General features: G+C 38.7%; 1 pseudogene; it reads left to right on the top strand.

Moving 5' to 3' along the window:
* The first annotated feature begins 10,686 nt into the window (after positions 1 to 10,686).
* Positions 10,687 to 11,527, top strand: LOC129067893 (ubiquitin carboxyl-terminal hydrolase 28-like; annotated as a pseudogene).
* Positions 11,528 to 16,798: the final 5,271 nt, after the last annotated feature.

Genomic DNA, 16,798 nt, shown 5'->3' with positions numbered 1-16,798 from the left:
AGTATGTTTCAGGCACTATGCTAAGCACTTTACCTTCATTAATTTATTTATAGATGAGGCAGACAGAGGCACAGAGAAGTTAAGTAACTTGACTCTGATTGAGATGTGAAGGATTTGGGGCACTCACCACCTAATTCAGCTCCAGAGCCTTAGGGCTTCAACTAGAATAGCCTGGGTGAAAAGGGGGTGACCGAGAGTATATGTAAATGAGGGACTAAGAAGGAGGGCTCAGTGCTGATGGTGAGATCTGGTGGACAGTGTGCTACCTCATTCACTTCTTTGGAGGAGGAGCTTGACCTAAGCTCAGAGCCTCAGGTCCTCAGGTGGAGGGCTTTGTGGAGGATCTTGGAACGGGGAGTCTTTAAGAGCCACAGTTCTACCACAGCAGGAGACATGGGAGGAGCAATTTGTTGTATGCTTTTTTTCTCCCCCTGAGTTCTGAGCTGTGGTGTTTAGCACAAATACATGTACATATGTGAGGTATGAGGCCTTCACAGAGTGGGAGAAACAGGTCTGCTTTTCATTCTTGCTACCTGATAATTTAGAAAAACAAAGGGTTTAGGGCAGAGAAGAATTGTTTGGCTAAAAATCCAATCTTTCTTGTCTCCTGGGTCAAATGACTGTTCAGGCTGGTACTATGCAAACTTCCATCAGGAGAGGCCCGGGGAGAGACAGCTGTGCCTGCTGGGTTGAACACCACTGCCATGTGTTTCTGTTCTTCTACCGTCTATTTCCCCTTCTGTGGAGAACGAACCCCCATTCTCCTATTCAGGTCATGTAACTCAGATGTGACACTCACTCTCCTCCTTGACCTCAAGATAGTGAGAACTTGACTTAGACATGACCACAGATTTGTTCACAGCTGAGTTTGGACCCAAGCCAGGCCAGTGAGATTTATTTCTGGGCCTAACCTAAGTGCTCTTCCTGATGAGAGAGCTGAAAACATAAGATGGAAACTTGGAATACTAGCAGCTATTTTGACCCCGCAAATAAAGGGTAACCCATTTCCCCATGAAACAAACCCAAGATGAAGACCTAGACACAGCACATCCAGATTCTGCTGTGCCTGAATCCACTGTGCATTATTCAGTGGTAAGAATCAATAAACCATTTTCTTGCTAAGGCATTCTGAGTTGAGTTTCTGACACATGGGACCAAAACGTTTCTATAAAGATATTAATCCCAGTATTGGTTGCTACTAGTTATTAATCTCTCTGAACCTTAACTTTCTCATCTATAAAATGAGAACAATACTATCTACTTCATATGGCCCCTGAAATAAATAAGATGACTTATGTAAAATGCTGGCAAATGGTAGGTCCAAAATAAATGTTAGTGCCTTTCCTACAGTTCCAAATATAAAACAAAAATTTGGATCTAAAAGACATAACATGTGGCACAAATTAAGAGAAGATATAAAAGTATAACAAATTGAACATTGCCTTAGGAAACAGAATATTGGTTGGCTTGAAAAGTTTAGTCAGTATGAATCGAAATAAGCAGATCCCTGTTAGAAAATTCACCATTTTTTAAAGCTATCTTAAAGAAATTCCCACAGCTTAAATTTTAAATTTAAAAAATTTTTTAAAAACCCAGTCTTTTAAACAGATTCTCCAGTGAATTTTTCCTGTATGGTAAGAAATTTGGGGAAAGAAGGGAAGGGAAAATAAGACCAGGAGGTTTGCCTTCAGCTAATTTCATTTCAACCTTTTCATGCAGGGTCTTTATTTGCTGTGTTGATATTATTCTGTTGTTGTCACTGTTCTTATTTTCGTAATTTTTCTTTCATTCAAGAGCATTTCATTTTCTATCTCTTTGAAGGTTTATACAGATACCAAAACCAAAACTGATCACCACTAGCTGACAATATATCCACTTTGAATGCCACATGAGGGAAGATGCAAAAGAAAGGAATTTATTTATTTAAAAAAGTGCATTTATTCTTACAAGTTTAAACTTCAGACATCTGCAAAGTACTCTGCATTTGATGCAATACACCTATTGAGATACCTTGCTCAAAACAGTTTCTAACTCACCAATTTTGATGTCTTTTAGTGCTTCTGCAATTTTTTGTTTTACCTCTTCCGTGTCAGCAAAACATTTCCATTTGAGGGCTTTTATCATACAGAGAAACCAAAAAAAAAGTCACTTGGGGCAAGATCAGGTGAATAAGGAGAGGTGGGGCACAAAGGTCATGCCATTTTGGGTCAAAAGGCACTGTACACTCAATGTGGTGTAGGGAATTGTGCTCAAAAGTCACCCATGATGAAATGGGCAAACATGCTGAGTCTTGAAAAAAAATTCACTGAAGTCAAATGTAGCCTCTCACAACAATGTCTGCTGATACACTGTTACAGATGGGTTCCTAGAATACTCATCTAGTGGGAAAAGCCAAGCAAAGGCAGCATAAGCCATGTAAAATCTGGATGGGCAAAGAAGAAAAATTCTCAAAAAATAGACAATAATTTAGTATTTATCTGTGGTGTACTGACTATAAGTGCAGTATGAGGGCAAAAAAGGAAGAGCTTATTGTAGCCTGAAAACTTTGGATAAGAGTATCAGAAATGGGGTAATTAGGAGCCAAAGCCAGAGGTCTGAGGAGGTGAAATGTCTTTGTTGCATTCCAGCTCTGGGTTGTACAACCCCTTTCTCTTCCTCTATATTCATCAACACCCCTTTCTGCACACTGCTTCTCTCTGACACTGTTTATGAACAGTACTAAGGAGAACCCAGTTATCCAGTTTGGAGTTCATCAGCCTGGGAGTCAGTTACAGAGAGAATACCGGTGAGCCATCAGCACAGGTGACATATCTGTTCTGCATCCTTGTAGAGGAAAGGCTAGTTTCAGTTTTGTGTTTATTTTCTTGTGGATGTCAGAAAGGAAAGGAAAGTAGAAATATACTTGTGGGACACATCGCAGTTCCTCTAGCTAAAACTACTGTAACAACAAAGGAAATACATTTTCTCACCCTACTTGATGGTGCATGATTTATGTATTCATGGATAGATAAACACACTCTAGAGTATAAATAACGAAACCTTGCAAAAGGATTTTAGAATGGTGCTTATGTTTCTATTAAAGGTGAGTCCTGTTTAGAAGAAAGGCAAAATCGTAACAGTACATAATATAATTTAGAAATAATACAGCTGCCTCAGAATGATAGAAGGAGGGATGGTGGAGGGGAGATTAAGTTCCTGGAGTGAGGTCATGCGGAAATACAAAAGGCCTTGGTGCCCACCAAGGCAGCTCAGCCGCTCTGTGCATGCATATTCTTGAAAACCTTGTCTTCTTCTTCAGAGAATTTTAAATGTTATGACTATGAAGAGCAAGAATTGAGGCAGAAGGGAATCATCCCTAAATCTGTAGCCCCTCGTACTTTCTTACTATTTGCTCTCCTAGTGACTCTTTTTATGTGAAATGGGGTTTGTAATGAAAAAATTTAACTTTCTATAACGTTTTTTCCATAAATATTTTATCTGTGGATGTGCAGCAAGGTGTCTACAGCTTCCATGACCTTCAAGTCTGTGAGCACATCCAGATCAAGACCCAGACTCACAGCCGGCACCTGGGAATCTACTGGAGAGCAGCCAGAGTGTGCTGTGGTGCAGGTGGGAAAAATGTCACTTTCATGAACTCTTAGAAGGTGTCATCACACAATAATTGCTCTTCTGGATGCTTTAAAATGAGGGAGGGGCACCATTTAAATCAAAAGAATAGGAAAGAAGTAGTGGTCAGCCCCATTACCAAGTGCAAACCAGGAGAGGAGGGAAGCCATGGGGTCATGATGGTCCCAGAAGATGAGAGCGATTCTATCATCACTAGATTCTCACATCAGACAGTCCTGAGTTCCATTCTCAGCTCCACCATGACTAGCTTCAAATGCTGAGCCAGCATATAACCTCTGCAGGCCTTTCTCCCCACATCTAGGAAAGGAAAGTAATCAGGAACATATCATGTAAAACTAGGTGCTTATCTCAGCATGCCTGATACAGGCACACAGAATGCTGAGAGAAAAATTGGCTATTACCATTATCATCTAGTCTCTAGTAGATGCCACCACTCCTTAGTCTCTGCTGCTTTTCCTTTGTAGATCTGTCCCTGTGCTTAAGTAGCTCTGCCTTGCCCACCCCAGAGAGGGAAACCTGACGAGCCTGGCCAATCCACGTATCTTTCCCCTTCAACACAGATGTGGGTCAGGCAGGCACAAGGCCCTCTGGGGCCAGTGAGAGCCCTCTTCAGTGGAGCTCTTGTTTCTGGACTTTTTCTATATAAGATGCTGAAGAGCAGTCATCTCTGCCTACTCTCTAGAGCAAGAGTCAGTCTGAGGATAAAGGAAAAGGGAAGAATCATAGCTGAGAGATGGAGAGAGGATCTAAAGACCCCTCTGATAACCCAGGATTAAGGAAAGCCAGGCACTAGCACCACCCTCTAAAACCTTCTTTAAGCTTCAGCTACTCTAACCTGGATTTCTCTCTCTTGCCACAAAAATAAGCTTTGGCTAATGCATGCCATCCTCCTACTTAGGATGAAGAATGTGAACAGAGTGGCCCCCCAAAACCTAGGGTGGTTGTCAATCCTGATGGTTCTCTGAAATCACCTGTAGGCTTTTCCAAAAAATACTAAAGTTGAGGTTGCATCCCTGTAGATTCAGATTCAAAACAACTGAAGGGGGTCCGGTCATCATTCTGTTTAAGTAAATAAAGAATGAAGGGAGAATTAAGACAGCAGAGGAGTGAGGGGAAGTCACACTGACCTCCTTCCAGGACAAACCTGGAACTACAACTGAATTGTAGAGAAATCACCTGGAACGAACAACTGAACAATAGCAAGAGAGGACCTTTTAACCTCAGAAAACTCATTTGTGAGGACTAGTTCAGAAAAAATAGTCAATGCTTGTTGTGATTATATGTTCTCAGTTTGTCTGGAGTCTCATGTTCATACTTATGTGTCTGTACATCTGGACCATCAAGGAGCTTTCACTCTTGGAGGGAACCCACTAGGTTAGATTTTAGAGCAATCAGTTGTTTTACTGTAACAGTGTATAGTCTATGCATATTTTAGACTGTAAAGGAAAAAAATAGCCCCTAAATTGTTCCCTTTAAACCATCATGCAATTGAATGTATGTTGCCATCATGAGATCCCTTATGTTAAAGCATTTATCTTATTCCATAATAAGATTTCACCATGGACAGAGACAGCTTGATGGTGCAGAGAAGGCAAGTGGCCTCAAAAACCTTCCCTGATAGTAATACAAAGGAAAGTCTTAATAATTCCCTGAACCCAGAGAATATAAGATTGATAGCAGGAAGACCTCTTCCCCAGCCTCCTGTAAAGCTGGCCTGGTGGTTCTCCACCATGACTGCAGAGCTCCAGTAGTATAGCATGGCCAGCAAAGCTAGTTGCCATGGCTTGAGCTGCCAAATGTTGTTGAATCAGCTGAGAGAAATCACAGGCATTCAGAACACTTCTTTCCTTCATGAAAGTCTGAAGGCTAGTAATAGAGACATCACTCTGGCAGTCAGACTTCTCACTGATGAAAGAGTTAAGGAGCCCAGTAAACACACTGTTGCTACAGAATCACCTGAAGAAAAGGGGAGTGCTTCCAACAAAAAGTATTAGCAAATGTAATAGGCCTTATTCATGAGAACAAATTAGATCTTCAGGTTGCCATTGCTTTGAGCCCACTGAACGTGCCCAAAGTTCGGGCTAGTGTAAGAAATCTTAATAGAGACAGAAGATGGCAGTAAAGTAGGGGAGGGCTAAGCCCACTTGCTACTGTGCCTAACTAGGACACTTAGCCGAAAAACAAACTTCTGAAAAGCAAAGTGAACAGCCAAAATATTCTTAGCTGACATAAAGTTTGGAGGCCAAAGTATGCAGAGAACAATTCGAAATGGGTGTATACATTTAGTGGGAGTAGTGACTACCAGTAGGTGCATTGGAGGGGGAGAAGTGACTACCAGTAGATGCACTGGATGGGGAACCCACAAACAAAGAAGTCACCAACAAGTAAAGCCCAAGTGCAACAAGAGAGCTTACACAGGTGGAAAAGGGCAACCCTAAAGCATCCAGATGAGGAAATCAAAAAGGCTGTACCACTGAGGCCCAGAGAACTCCTACACGGAAGTACAAATCATGAAGACAATCAGGCAAAGCAGAGCACCCAGATGCAGACACAAACAAAGAGAGTCACATAAAATGGGGAAATAACGAAAAAACTCCAATTGAAAATAATGGAAGAATCCCCAGTAAAAGAGATAAATGAAATAGAAGCAAGCAATCTATCAGACATAGAATTTTAAAAATGGTTAGAAGGAGGCTCAAGGAACTCATAGACAACTAAAAGGAACTAAGAGGAAATGAAAGCAGCATGAAAAAGCAAATAGAAGCTATAAACAAGAACCAGGAAGAAATGAAGAATACAATATTTGAAATAAAAATTAAACTACAAGGAATTGCAAGCAGGTTGTATGAAGAAGAGCACTGAGTTAATGAGCTGAAAGACAACATAGAAATACCCAGAAAAGCAACAGCATGAAAAAAAACCCTCAAAAAGTATGCAGATAGCTAAAGGTAACTTCAGGACAACATGAAATGCAACAACATTTGTATCATAGGAATACCAGAAGAAGTAAAGGAGAAAGGGATAAAAACCTTGATTCAAAAGATAATGACAGAAAATTTCCCTAACTGGGAGATGAGGAAAGCAATGCAAGATCAGGAAGTACAGAGGATCCTAATGAAGATTAACCCAAATAGACCTACTCCAAGACACATCATTAGTAAAATGACAAATATCAAAGACAAACAGAAAATCTTAAAGGCAGCAAGGGAGAAACACAAAGTAACATGCAAGAGAGCTCTGATAAGGCTAGCAGGTGACTTCTCAACAGAACCACTGCAAGTCAAAAGGAATGTCAAGAAATATTCCAAGTAATGAAAAGCAAAAGACTGCAACCAAGACTATTATACTCAGCAAGGCTCTGATTTAAAATGGAAAGCAAAATAAATAGTTTCCCAGAAAAAAATAAGCCTGAAAAAATACACATCCACCAAACCTGCATCGCAAAATATGCTAAATGGACTGCTTCAAGAAGATGAAGAAAAAGAGTGATAAAGAGCCACACACGTAAAAGGGAGGAAAATGAATGAATACCAATCAATAATAACCTTCAAAATGAATGGATTATATCTTCCAATCAAAAGACACAGGGTAGCTGAATGGATAAGAAACGTGACACACACATATGATGTCAACAAGAGACCCACCTCAGAAACATAAGATCTATACAGACTAAAAGTGAAAGCATAAGCCAACATAATAAAGGCCATATATGAGAAATGTACAGCCAAATCAAAGGGCAAAAAAGGACAGCTTTCCCACTAAGATCAGGCACAAAACATGGGTGTCTGCTTTCATTACTTCTATTCAACATAATATTGGAAGTTGTAGCCACAGCAATCAGACAAGAAAAAGAAATGAAAAGCGACCAAATTAGAAAGGAGGAAGTAAAGCTGTCACTGTTTGCAGAGGTCATGGTAGCATACATAGAAAACTCTATAGACTCCACCAGAAAACTACTCAACTTAATAAGTGAATTTGGTAAAACAGCTAGATACAAAGTCAACATTCAGAAACTGAAGGTATTTTTGTACACTAACAACCAAATATCAGAATCAGAAATCAGGGGGGGAAAAAAATCCCATTTGCTACAGCAACAAGAAATATAAAGTACCTAGGAATAAACCTGACCAAGGAGCTAAAAGACCTGTACTCAGTAAACTACATATCACTGAAGAAAAAAACTTAAGGAAGACACAAATAAATGGAAGAATATACCATGTTCATGGATGTGAAGAATTAACATCATTAAAATGTCCAATCTACCCAAAGCAATCTCTAGATTCAATGCAATCTGCATTAAAACACCAATGACATCTCTCTCATGTTCTCAGATATAGAACAAATATTTCAAAAATTTATATGGAAACATAAACAACCCTGAATGTCCTCAAAATTTTTTAGAAAGAAGAGCAAAGTAAGAGGGTAACAATACCTGATATCAAATTATATTACAAAGCCACTTAATAGAAAGAGTCTGGCACTGGCATAAGAATATATATATATATATATATTCTCAATGAAATGGAAAAGAGAGCCAAAAATAAAACCATGTCAATATGGTCAGTTAATACTGAACAAAGTGGGAAGAAACATAAATTTGAGTAAGAATTGCCTCTTCAACAAACTATGTTAGGAGAGCTGGACAGTACATGCCACAAACTTACACCATACGCAAAAATAAACTCAAGATGAATAATAGACTTAAATATAAATCATGACACCTTAATAATCCCAGAGGAAAACATAGGCAGAAAAATTTCAGATATCCCACACAGCAATATTTTCACCCGTATGTCCCCTAAGACAAAGAATATAAAGGAAAGAATAAACAAATGTGACTTCAGCAAATAAAAAAGCTTCTGTATGGTTAAAGAAAACATCAGCAAAATGAGAAGGGAACATGTTGGGAACCATTCCTCCTGGTTTCAGGAACTGTAGCCCCACTGACAGGTGATAGGGCCCCAAAGCTGCAGCTGAGCCAGGAGGCCTTGGGAAAATAGGCCATTGAGGAGACAAAATCTATCCCCCTGGCAGGGACACAGCCCCTGCCTCCCTTACATCACCCTGCTTGGCCTCGTAGGATGGCTGGTTAGTCAATGAAGAGTAACCCCTTCAATGGCAGGGACAACCTAAGACAGGCACAGTCACATAAGGGCCATCAGGAAGGACTTGAGGGACATGGAGAAGGGGCAAAAGACCCTCATCCTTCAGCTTTGTCATGGCCAGAGTCCTCATTCTATCTGAAAGAAGTATCCTTATGTCTTGGCTGCTCTGCTCCACCCACGTGGTACAGGCTTGAAACAATACTAAAGGCAGATACAACCCTAAACTGGAGTGGGTGGTTTTGGAACAATTAGGCCTGCAAAAGGAATGAATTAAACCCTATGAAACTTACTTTGCTAAAATATGTCCTCAAGTTAATGAGTACTGATGTTTGGGGTTGAGCATAAAATGTGATCAGTTTCCCCGGTTTCAGGGTTGAATGAGTGCCACCTTATCTACCAGACCCTGACCTGAGGCAAATCTCTGTGTTCCTTCAATCATAGCCTTTTAACATTGATTGATGAGCTTTGCGTTCATGCTGTATACCTTTGAGCATATTGTTCTCAATAAAAGCCACTTCAAGATAATGGCTTGGAGCATTCTCCACTAGAGGGAATTGCCATCCCCTTTTCTGGCAGACTAAGAAGTGTCTGGGGTGACTTATTTTATTTTCCTCTATGTGCAGTGACCTAAGGGGACTCTGTGTGGGAGGCTGTACTCCCCATATGGTACCAACCATATGGGAAAACATATTTGCCAAGGATACCTCTGACAAGGGTTTAATCTCCAAAATATATAGAAAACTCACACAACTCCACTCTAGGAAGACAAACAATTCAATGAAAAATGGGCAAAGGACCTGGACAGCTACTACTCCAAGGTGATCATACAGAGGGCCAAGAGACGTAGGAAAGGATGCTCAGCATCACTAGCCATCAGAGAGATGCAAATTAAAACAGTGAGATACCTCTTCACTCTGGTCAGAATGGTCTTCATAAAGAAATCAACAAACAGGTGCTGACAAGGTTGTGGAGATAAGGGGACACTAGTCCACTGTTTATGGGTGCAGACTGGTACTGCCATTGTGGAAAGCAGTATGGCATTTCCTCAAAATAAAGATAGAACTCTCTCTTTGATCCAGTGATCACACTTCCGGGGCTTTTACCCTAAGAATCCCAAAATGCCAATTCAAAAGAACCCATGCACCCCAATGTTCATAGCAGCATTCTTTGCAATAGACAAGTGTTAGAAATAACCTAAGTACCCACCAGTAACTGAGTGGATCAAAAAACTGTGGAACATTTATACAATGGAATACTATACATCAGAAAGAAAGAATTCCTATCCTTCATGGCAGCGTGGATGGAACTGAAGACATTTATACTAAGTGAAATAAGCCAGGCAGTGAAAGATAAATATCATATGATCTCACCAGTAAGTGGATCCTAATCAACAAACAAAAAAAATGAGCAAAATAGAATCAGAGATTTGGAACAAATCTGGCAGTGACCAGGTGGGAGAGAGAATGAGGTAACAGGGTGAAAGAAGAGGAAGGGACAAGCAAAAGAACATGAATAAAGGACTCATGGGCATGGACAATGGAGGGGATTGACTGTGAGAATGGGGAAGAACAGGGTAAGGGTGTGTAATTGAAAAGAATTGGGACAACTGTAACTGAACAACAATAAAAAAGAGTGACAATAAATTTAATAAAGAATTTTTAAAAGAAATCTTAATAGAATGCAAAGGGTGACCTCTGTAGAAACTATATGCTCAAAAATAACACTCTGGAGTCTGGAGAAAATATGCCAATCCCAATGAAAAATTTTGGCAATATATGCTGGTTTAGTGTCATTATCAGTCTCTCTTTCAATTGCCTTAACTTTGAAGACTTGTCCTCAGCTACAGTCTGCCACAGAATGTATTTGAAAGTTGTGCAAGTCATACAGAAAAGAGAAACATCATGTCTGTGCAAGAGTTTTAATATGTGTTTGTCCTGATGATAGGGTGAATAGGATGATAGATGAAGAAATAAACTTTGTTAATACCTGTATTCAGAGGTGGAGGAGTTCAAGTGAGAAAGGAGTTAAAGTAAGAAACAAGATTTAAAGAATTGTATTGCAAGCTCTACCCAAACTATTAAGCAGATGTACTGTGATCTTCTCCTTTGTTAGGTGCCTTATCACTTGCATTCAGTCATGAAGTACAAGCAAATGCTGGACACTACATTATATCATATATCTATAATCATATATAGCTTTAATTATAATCATATATAGATTATATATAATCATATAGGTATATATTATATATATCTATATCAAATATAGATTATATCTATAATCAACTGTTACAAGCCTGGCTCAAGTGCAATACCTCTGTTACCAAGTCTTCCGGGAAGAAATTATAAGAGAGTCCTATGGAAGCTTGAGAAATGTTAGTGCTTACTCTCTGATGTGCATTTATGACAAGGCACCTTACTTCAATGCAGAGACAGCCCCATGTGAATAAGATCAGATGCTAGAAGAATTGGAACACTTATCTGTTGAACTTCAGCATTACATTCAGGAAGACTCTAGAGATCTGAACAGGAAGTAGAGGAGTGAGAAGAAGAGCAGTCTTGTAAGATTCCTCAAATGGAATCTTCCACCAACTCAACGTCACAGGATTTCTAAATATTACAAAAGCCTTCAGTAACCTGTTCTCATGGGGTTCACTGTTTGTCATCTGGACATGCTGTGAATGTCAAGGAACAGGTTGCCCAAGCCTCTGCAAACACTACGGTGCCTGTGGGAAGAGTGGTGTGGAAGCAGTCTGGAGTGAGGCATTCCACGAAAAATACACCAGGCTCTATTAGCAAGGAATGGGACCAAAGAGTCTGTGTTTCAAGAAGTTAAAGGCAGTGTTGGGGGTTTCAAAGTTTTTAGGTATGTTTTTATGTATTAGTATATTTATGTTAATCCCTTAGCAGTATTTCCAATCCATCTATTTCCTTTTTTAATGCAAATGAAACCATACTTCATTGTCAAATAACAGGACCAAAGTTAGAAAGAAAACATAAAAGCAACCAGAAAATAATGGTACATTTTCTTCAGTGAAGCAGCAATAAGAGTTACAGCTGAATTATCAACAGAAACTATAAAAGCCAGGAGACAATGGGAAAACAATGGAATGGAATTATTTTATAACCAACAAAAATATCCTTCCTAAATGAAGACACAATGCATATATTTTCACAACAAGGAAAGCAAACACAATATAGTAGTTATTTAGTTAATATCAATGGCATATGTGAAAATTAATTCTTTTTTTATTGTTGTCAAGTACAGTTGTCTCCAATTCCCCACCACCACATTCTCCCACCACAAACACCTCCATCTTCCAACTTCAATTCTTCCTCCACTTGCTTTGTCCATTGCTCCTTTATACATGTTCCGTGATCACCCTATTACCTCTTTTTCCCCTGTTATCCTCCTTCTCACTCCCCTCTGGTTACTGTCACTTTGTTCTTTATTTCCATATCTCTGGTCTATTTTGTTCACTTGTTTTGTTGATCAGGTTCCACTTATAGGTGGCATCATATGGTATTTGTCTTTCACCACCTGGCTTATTTCACTTAGAATCATGCTCTCCATTTCCATCCATGCTGTCTCAAAAGGTAATTCCTCCTTATTTCTTCCTGATGCGTAGTATTCCATTGGGTAAATGTACCAGTTTTTTGATCCACTCATTTACTGATGAGCACTTAGTTTGCTTCCAGCACTTGGATATTGTCGATTGTGCTGCTATGAACATTGAGATGCATAGGTTCTTTTGAACTTGTGTTTTGGGATTCTTAGGGTATAATCCCAGCCATGGAATCACTGGGTCAAAAGGCAGTTCCATTTGTAGCTTTTAGAGGAAATTCCAAACTGTTCCCCAAAGTGGCTACACCAGTCTGCATTCTCACCCACAGTGTACTAGGGTTCCCTTTTCTCAACAACCTTGCCAGAACTTGTTTGTTGATTTGTTTATGATGACCATTCTGGCCAGTATGAAATGGTATCCCACTGTGGTTTTAATTTGCATCTCTCTGATGGCTAGTGATGCTGAGCATCCTTTCACATGTCTCTGGGCCCTCTTCCTGTTCTCCTTGGAGAAGTGCCTCTTCTGGTCTTTGGCCCATTTTTTAGTTGGATTGTTTGTCTTCCTGGAGAGGAGTTGTATGAGTTTTCTGTATATTTTGAAGATCAAACCCTTGTCCAAGGTATCGCTTACAAATACATTTCCCCGTATGGTTGGTTCCCTTTTCATCTTGCTGATGTTTTCTTTAGCAGTGCAGAAAATTTTATTTTGATGAAGTCCACTTGTTTTTTGTGTCCTTGCTCTAGGGGACATATTGATGAAAATATTACTGCATGGGATATCAGAGAGATACCTATGTTCTCCTCTAGGAATTTTATGGTGCCACAACTTCTCTTAAGTCTTTTATTCATCTTGAGTTTACTTTTGTGTATGGTGTAAGTTGGTGGTCATTTTTCATTTTTTTTTTGCATGTAGCTGTCCAGCTCTCCCAACACCATTTGTTGAAGAGGTTATTTTTACTCTATTTTATGTTTCTGAACACTTTGTTGAATACTAATTGACCATAGAGACATTGGTTTATTTCTGGGCTCTCTGTTCTCTTCCATTGATCTTTGTGCCTGTTCTTAGGCCAGTACAAGAGTGTTTTGATTACAGTGGCCTTGTAGTATAGCTTGATGTCAGTTATTGTGATTTTTCCTACTTTCTTCTTCTTTCTCAGAATTCTGAAGCTATTCAGCATAATTTATGGTTCCATATAAATTTTTGAAATATTTGTTCTATATCTGTGAAATACGTCATTGGTGTTTTAATAGAGATTGTTTTGAATCTATGAATTGCGTTGGGTAGTATGAGTATTTTGATGATATTAATTCTTCCAATCCAAGTACAAGGTATATGCTTCCAATTGTCTTTCTCAATTTCTTCAGTTTGTATAGTTTTCTAGGTACAGGTCTTTTATCTCCTTGGTTAGGTTTATTCCTAAGTACTTTATTTTTCTTGTTGCTATAGCAAGTGGCATTTTTTTCCCTGATTTTTGTTTCTAATATTTCAATGTTGATGTACAAAAATGCCTTCAATTCCTCAATGTTGACTTTGTATCCTGCTGTTTTGCCAAATATACTTATTAGGTCAACTTGTTTTTTGGTGGAGTCTGTAGGGTTTTCTATGTACACTATCATGTCCTCTGCAAACAATGAAGTTTTACTTCTGCCTTTCCAATTTGGATGCCTTTTATTTCTTTTTGTAGTCTAATCACTGCGGCTAGGATTTCCACTACTATAGAATAGACATGGTAAAAGTGGACATCCTTATCTCGTTCCTGATCTCAGTGAGAAAGCTGTTAGTTTTTGCCCACTTGGGTATGATGTTGGCTCTAGGTTTTTCATATATGGCCTTTATTATGTTGAGGTATGTGCTCTTTACTCCCACTTTGCTGAGTATTTTTTATTTCATAAATGGGTGGTGTATCTTTTCAAGTGCTTTTTCCACATCTATTTATATGATCATATAAGTTTTGTCATTTCTTTTGTTAATGTGACAAGTTTATTGATTTGTGAATATTGAACCATCCTTGCATCCCAGGGATGAATCCCACTTGATCATGGCGGATGATATTTTTATTGTATTGCGGGATGAACTCTGCCAATATTTCGTTGAGGATTTTAGTGTCTATGTTCATCAGCAACATTGACCTGTAGTTCTCTTTCGTTGTTATGTTATGTCTTTATCTGTTTGGGGGATTAGGATGATGCTGGCTTCATAAAAAAAACTTTGGAGTGTTCCCTCTTCTTGGATTTTTTGGAATAGCCTGAGAAGGCTAGAGATCAGCTAGCTCTTTCCTTAATGTTCTGTAGAATGCTCCTGTGATATCATCCTATTCAGGGCTTTTGTGTCAGTGTTGTTTTTTTTAATTACTCCTTCAATTTCACCAGCTGTTATCAGTCAGTTTAGGCTTTCTGTTTGTTCATTCAGTTCTGCAAGGTTATTTTTCTAAGAATTTGTACATTTTTGTGCAGGTTTTCCAATGTCTTGGCATATAGTTCATAGTAATTTATTATGTATTTCTGTGGTATAAGTTGTAATTTCTCCTCATTCATTCCTGATTTAATTTATTTAGATCTCTCCTTTTTTCTTGATAGGCATCTATCTCAATTAATTCTGTTCTTATTCACTTGGTTATTTCCTTCCTTCTACTTGTTCTGGGCTTTGTTTGATGCTGTTTCTCTTGTTCTTGTTGCTGTAGGGTTATGTTGTCAATTTGAAATCGTTCTATCTTTTTTAGGTAAGCCTTTGTCCCGAAGAACTTCTCTCTCAGAGCTGCCTTCACTGTGTCCCATAGGTTTTGAACTGTTCTCTGTTCACTTCGTTTCTAGACACATTTTGTTTTCTTCTTGGATCTCATTATTGACCCATTCATTGTTTAATAGCATGCTATTCTGTCTTCATGAGTTTGAATGTTTTGGAGTTGTTTTTCTTGAGGCTGGGTTTTAGTTTCAAGCCCTTGTAGTTTGAGAAAATGCTTGTCATGATATCAGTTTTCTTGAATTTGTAGAGGCTTGTTTTGTGTCTTCTCATGTGGCCTGTCTTTGAAAATGTTCCACGTACATTTGAAAACTAAGTGTATTTTGCTTCTTTGAAAGGTTCTATGTATTTTAGTTAAGTCCATTTGATCTCATGTGTCATTCAGTTCTACAGTATCCGTATTGATATTTCTTTGGAAGATCTCTCCATTGTTGACAGTGTGTTGTTAAAATCCCTTACTATAGGTCTGTTGCTGTCTAGCTCTTCCTTAAAGTCCTCCAAGATTTTCCTTATATATTGGAGTGCTCCTATGTTGGGTGCATATAGGTTGACAATGTTTATGTCTTCTTGATGGATTCTTCCTTTAATATTATAAAGTGTCTGTCTCAGTTTCTTTTAATAGCCTTTGTTTTGAAGTCTGTTTTGTCTGATATGATTAATGGGGCATAGGGTTTTTTCCTCTCCATTTGCTTGGATTTTTATTTCCAACCCTTTACTTTCAGTCTGTGTAGGTCTTTTGTTCTGAAGGTGGTTCTCTTCTAGGCCTCATATGTGTGGGTTGTGTTTTCTTATCCATTCAGCTACTCTCTCTGTTTTGATTGGAGCACTTATTCCATTCACATTTAAGGCTAATATTGATATTCATTTTCCCCCTTTTACCTGTGTTCCTATCTCTTTCACACTTTTTCTTCATCATCTTAAAGCAGTCCCTTTAGTATATCTTGTAATGCTGGTTTGGTGGTGTATACTTTTAGCCTTCTTTTGTCTGGGAAACTATTTTGCCTTCCATTTTAATTGAGAGCCTTTTTGTGTCAAGTAGTCTTGGTTGCAGTCTTGCTTTTCATTACCTGGAATATTTCTTGCCATTCCCTTCTGTCCTGAAGTGTTTCTTTTGAGAAGTCAGCGGCTGGCTTTTTCAGGACTCCCTTGTGTGTTCCTTCCTCTTTCTCACTTGCTACCTTTAAGATTCTCTCTTTGTCTTTGATATTTACCATTTTAATTAATTATGATATATCTTAGAGTGAGTCTCTTTAGCTCCATTTTATTTGGGACCCTCTGTGCCTCCTGGGCTTGTGTTATTTCTTCTCTCAAGTTAGGGAAGGCTTTTATCATTATTTTTCAAACTGGTTTTCTTCCTCTTGTTCCTCTTCTTCTACTTGTATCTTTATTATATGGATATTATTACGTTTCATGTTTTCCTGCATTTCCCTTAACCCCCTTCATTCATTTTGTCTATTTTCATGTGTTGCTCTTTCTGGGAGCTCTTTTCTACCTTTTCCTCCAGTTTCTAATTCAATCCTCTGCTTCTTCTAGCCTGCTGTTGATTCCTTCTACTATGTTTCAATTCAGAAATTGTATTCTTCATTTTCTCTTGGCTCTTCTTTACAGTTTTTATGTCCTTTTTCATGCCAATATAGTTTGCAGTAAGTTCCTTGTAGGTTCCCTGTAGTTTTTCGTAATTCTTACTGAGCTAATTGAGCTTCCTTATAACCATTGTTTTGAACTCAGTATCAATAGTTTACTTGCCTCTATTTTGTTTAGC

The sequence above is a fragment of the Pteronotus mesoamericanus genome, unplaced genomic scaffold (genome assembly GCF_021234165.1).
Source record: "Pteronotus mesoamericanus isolate MK-2021 breed Mesoamerican mustached bat unplaced genomic scaffold, CSHL_Meso_final contig_20, whole genome shotgun sequence".
Taxonomy (NCBI): Eukaryota; Metazoa; Chordata; class Mammalia; order Chiroptera; family Mormoopidae; genus Pteronotus; species Pteronotus mesoamericanus.
Note: the sequence above shows the minus strand (reverse complement) of the source record. Positions and strands in the feature narration are given on the sequence as shown.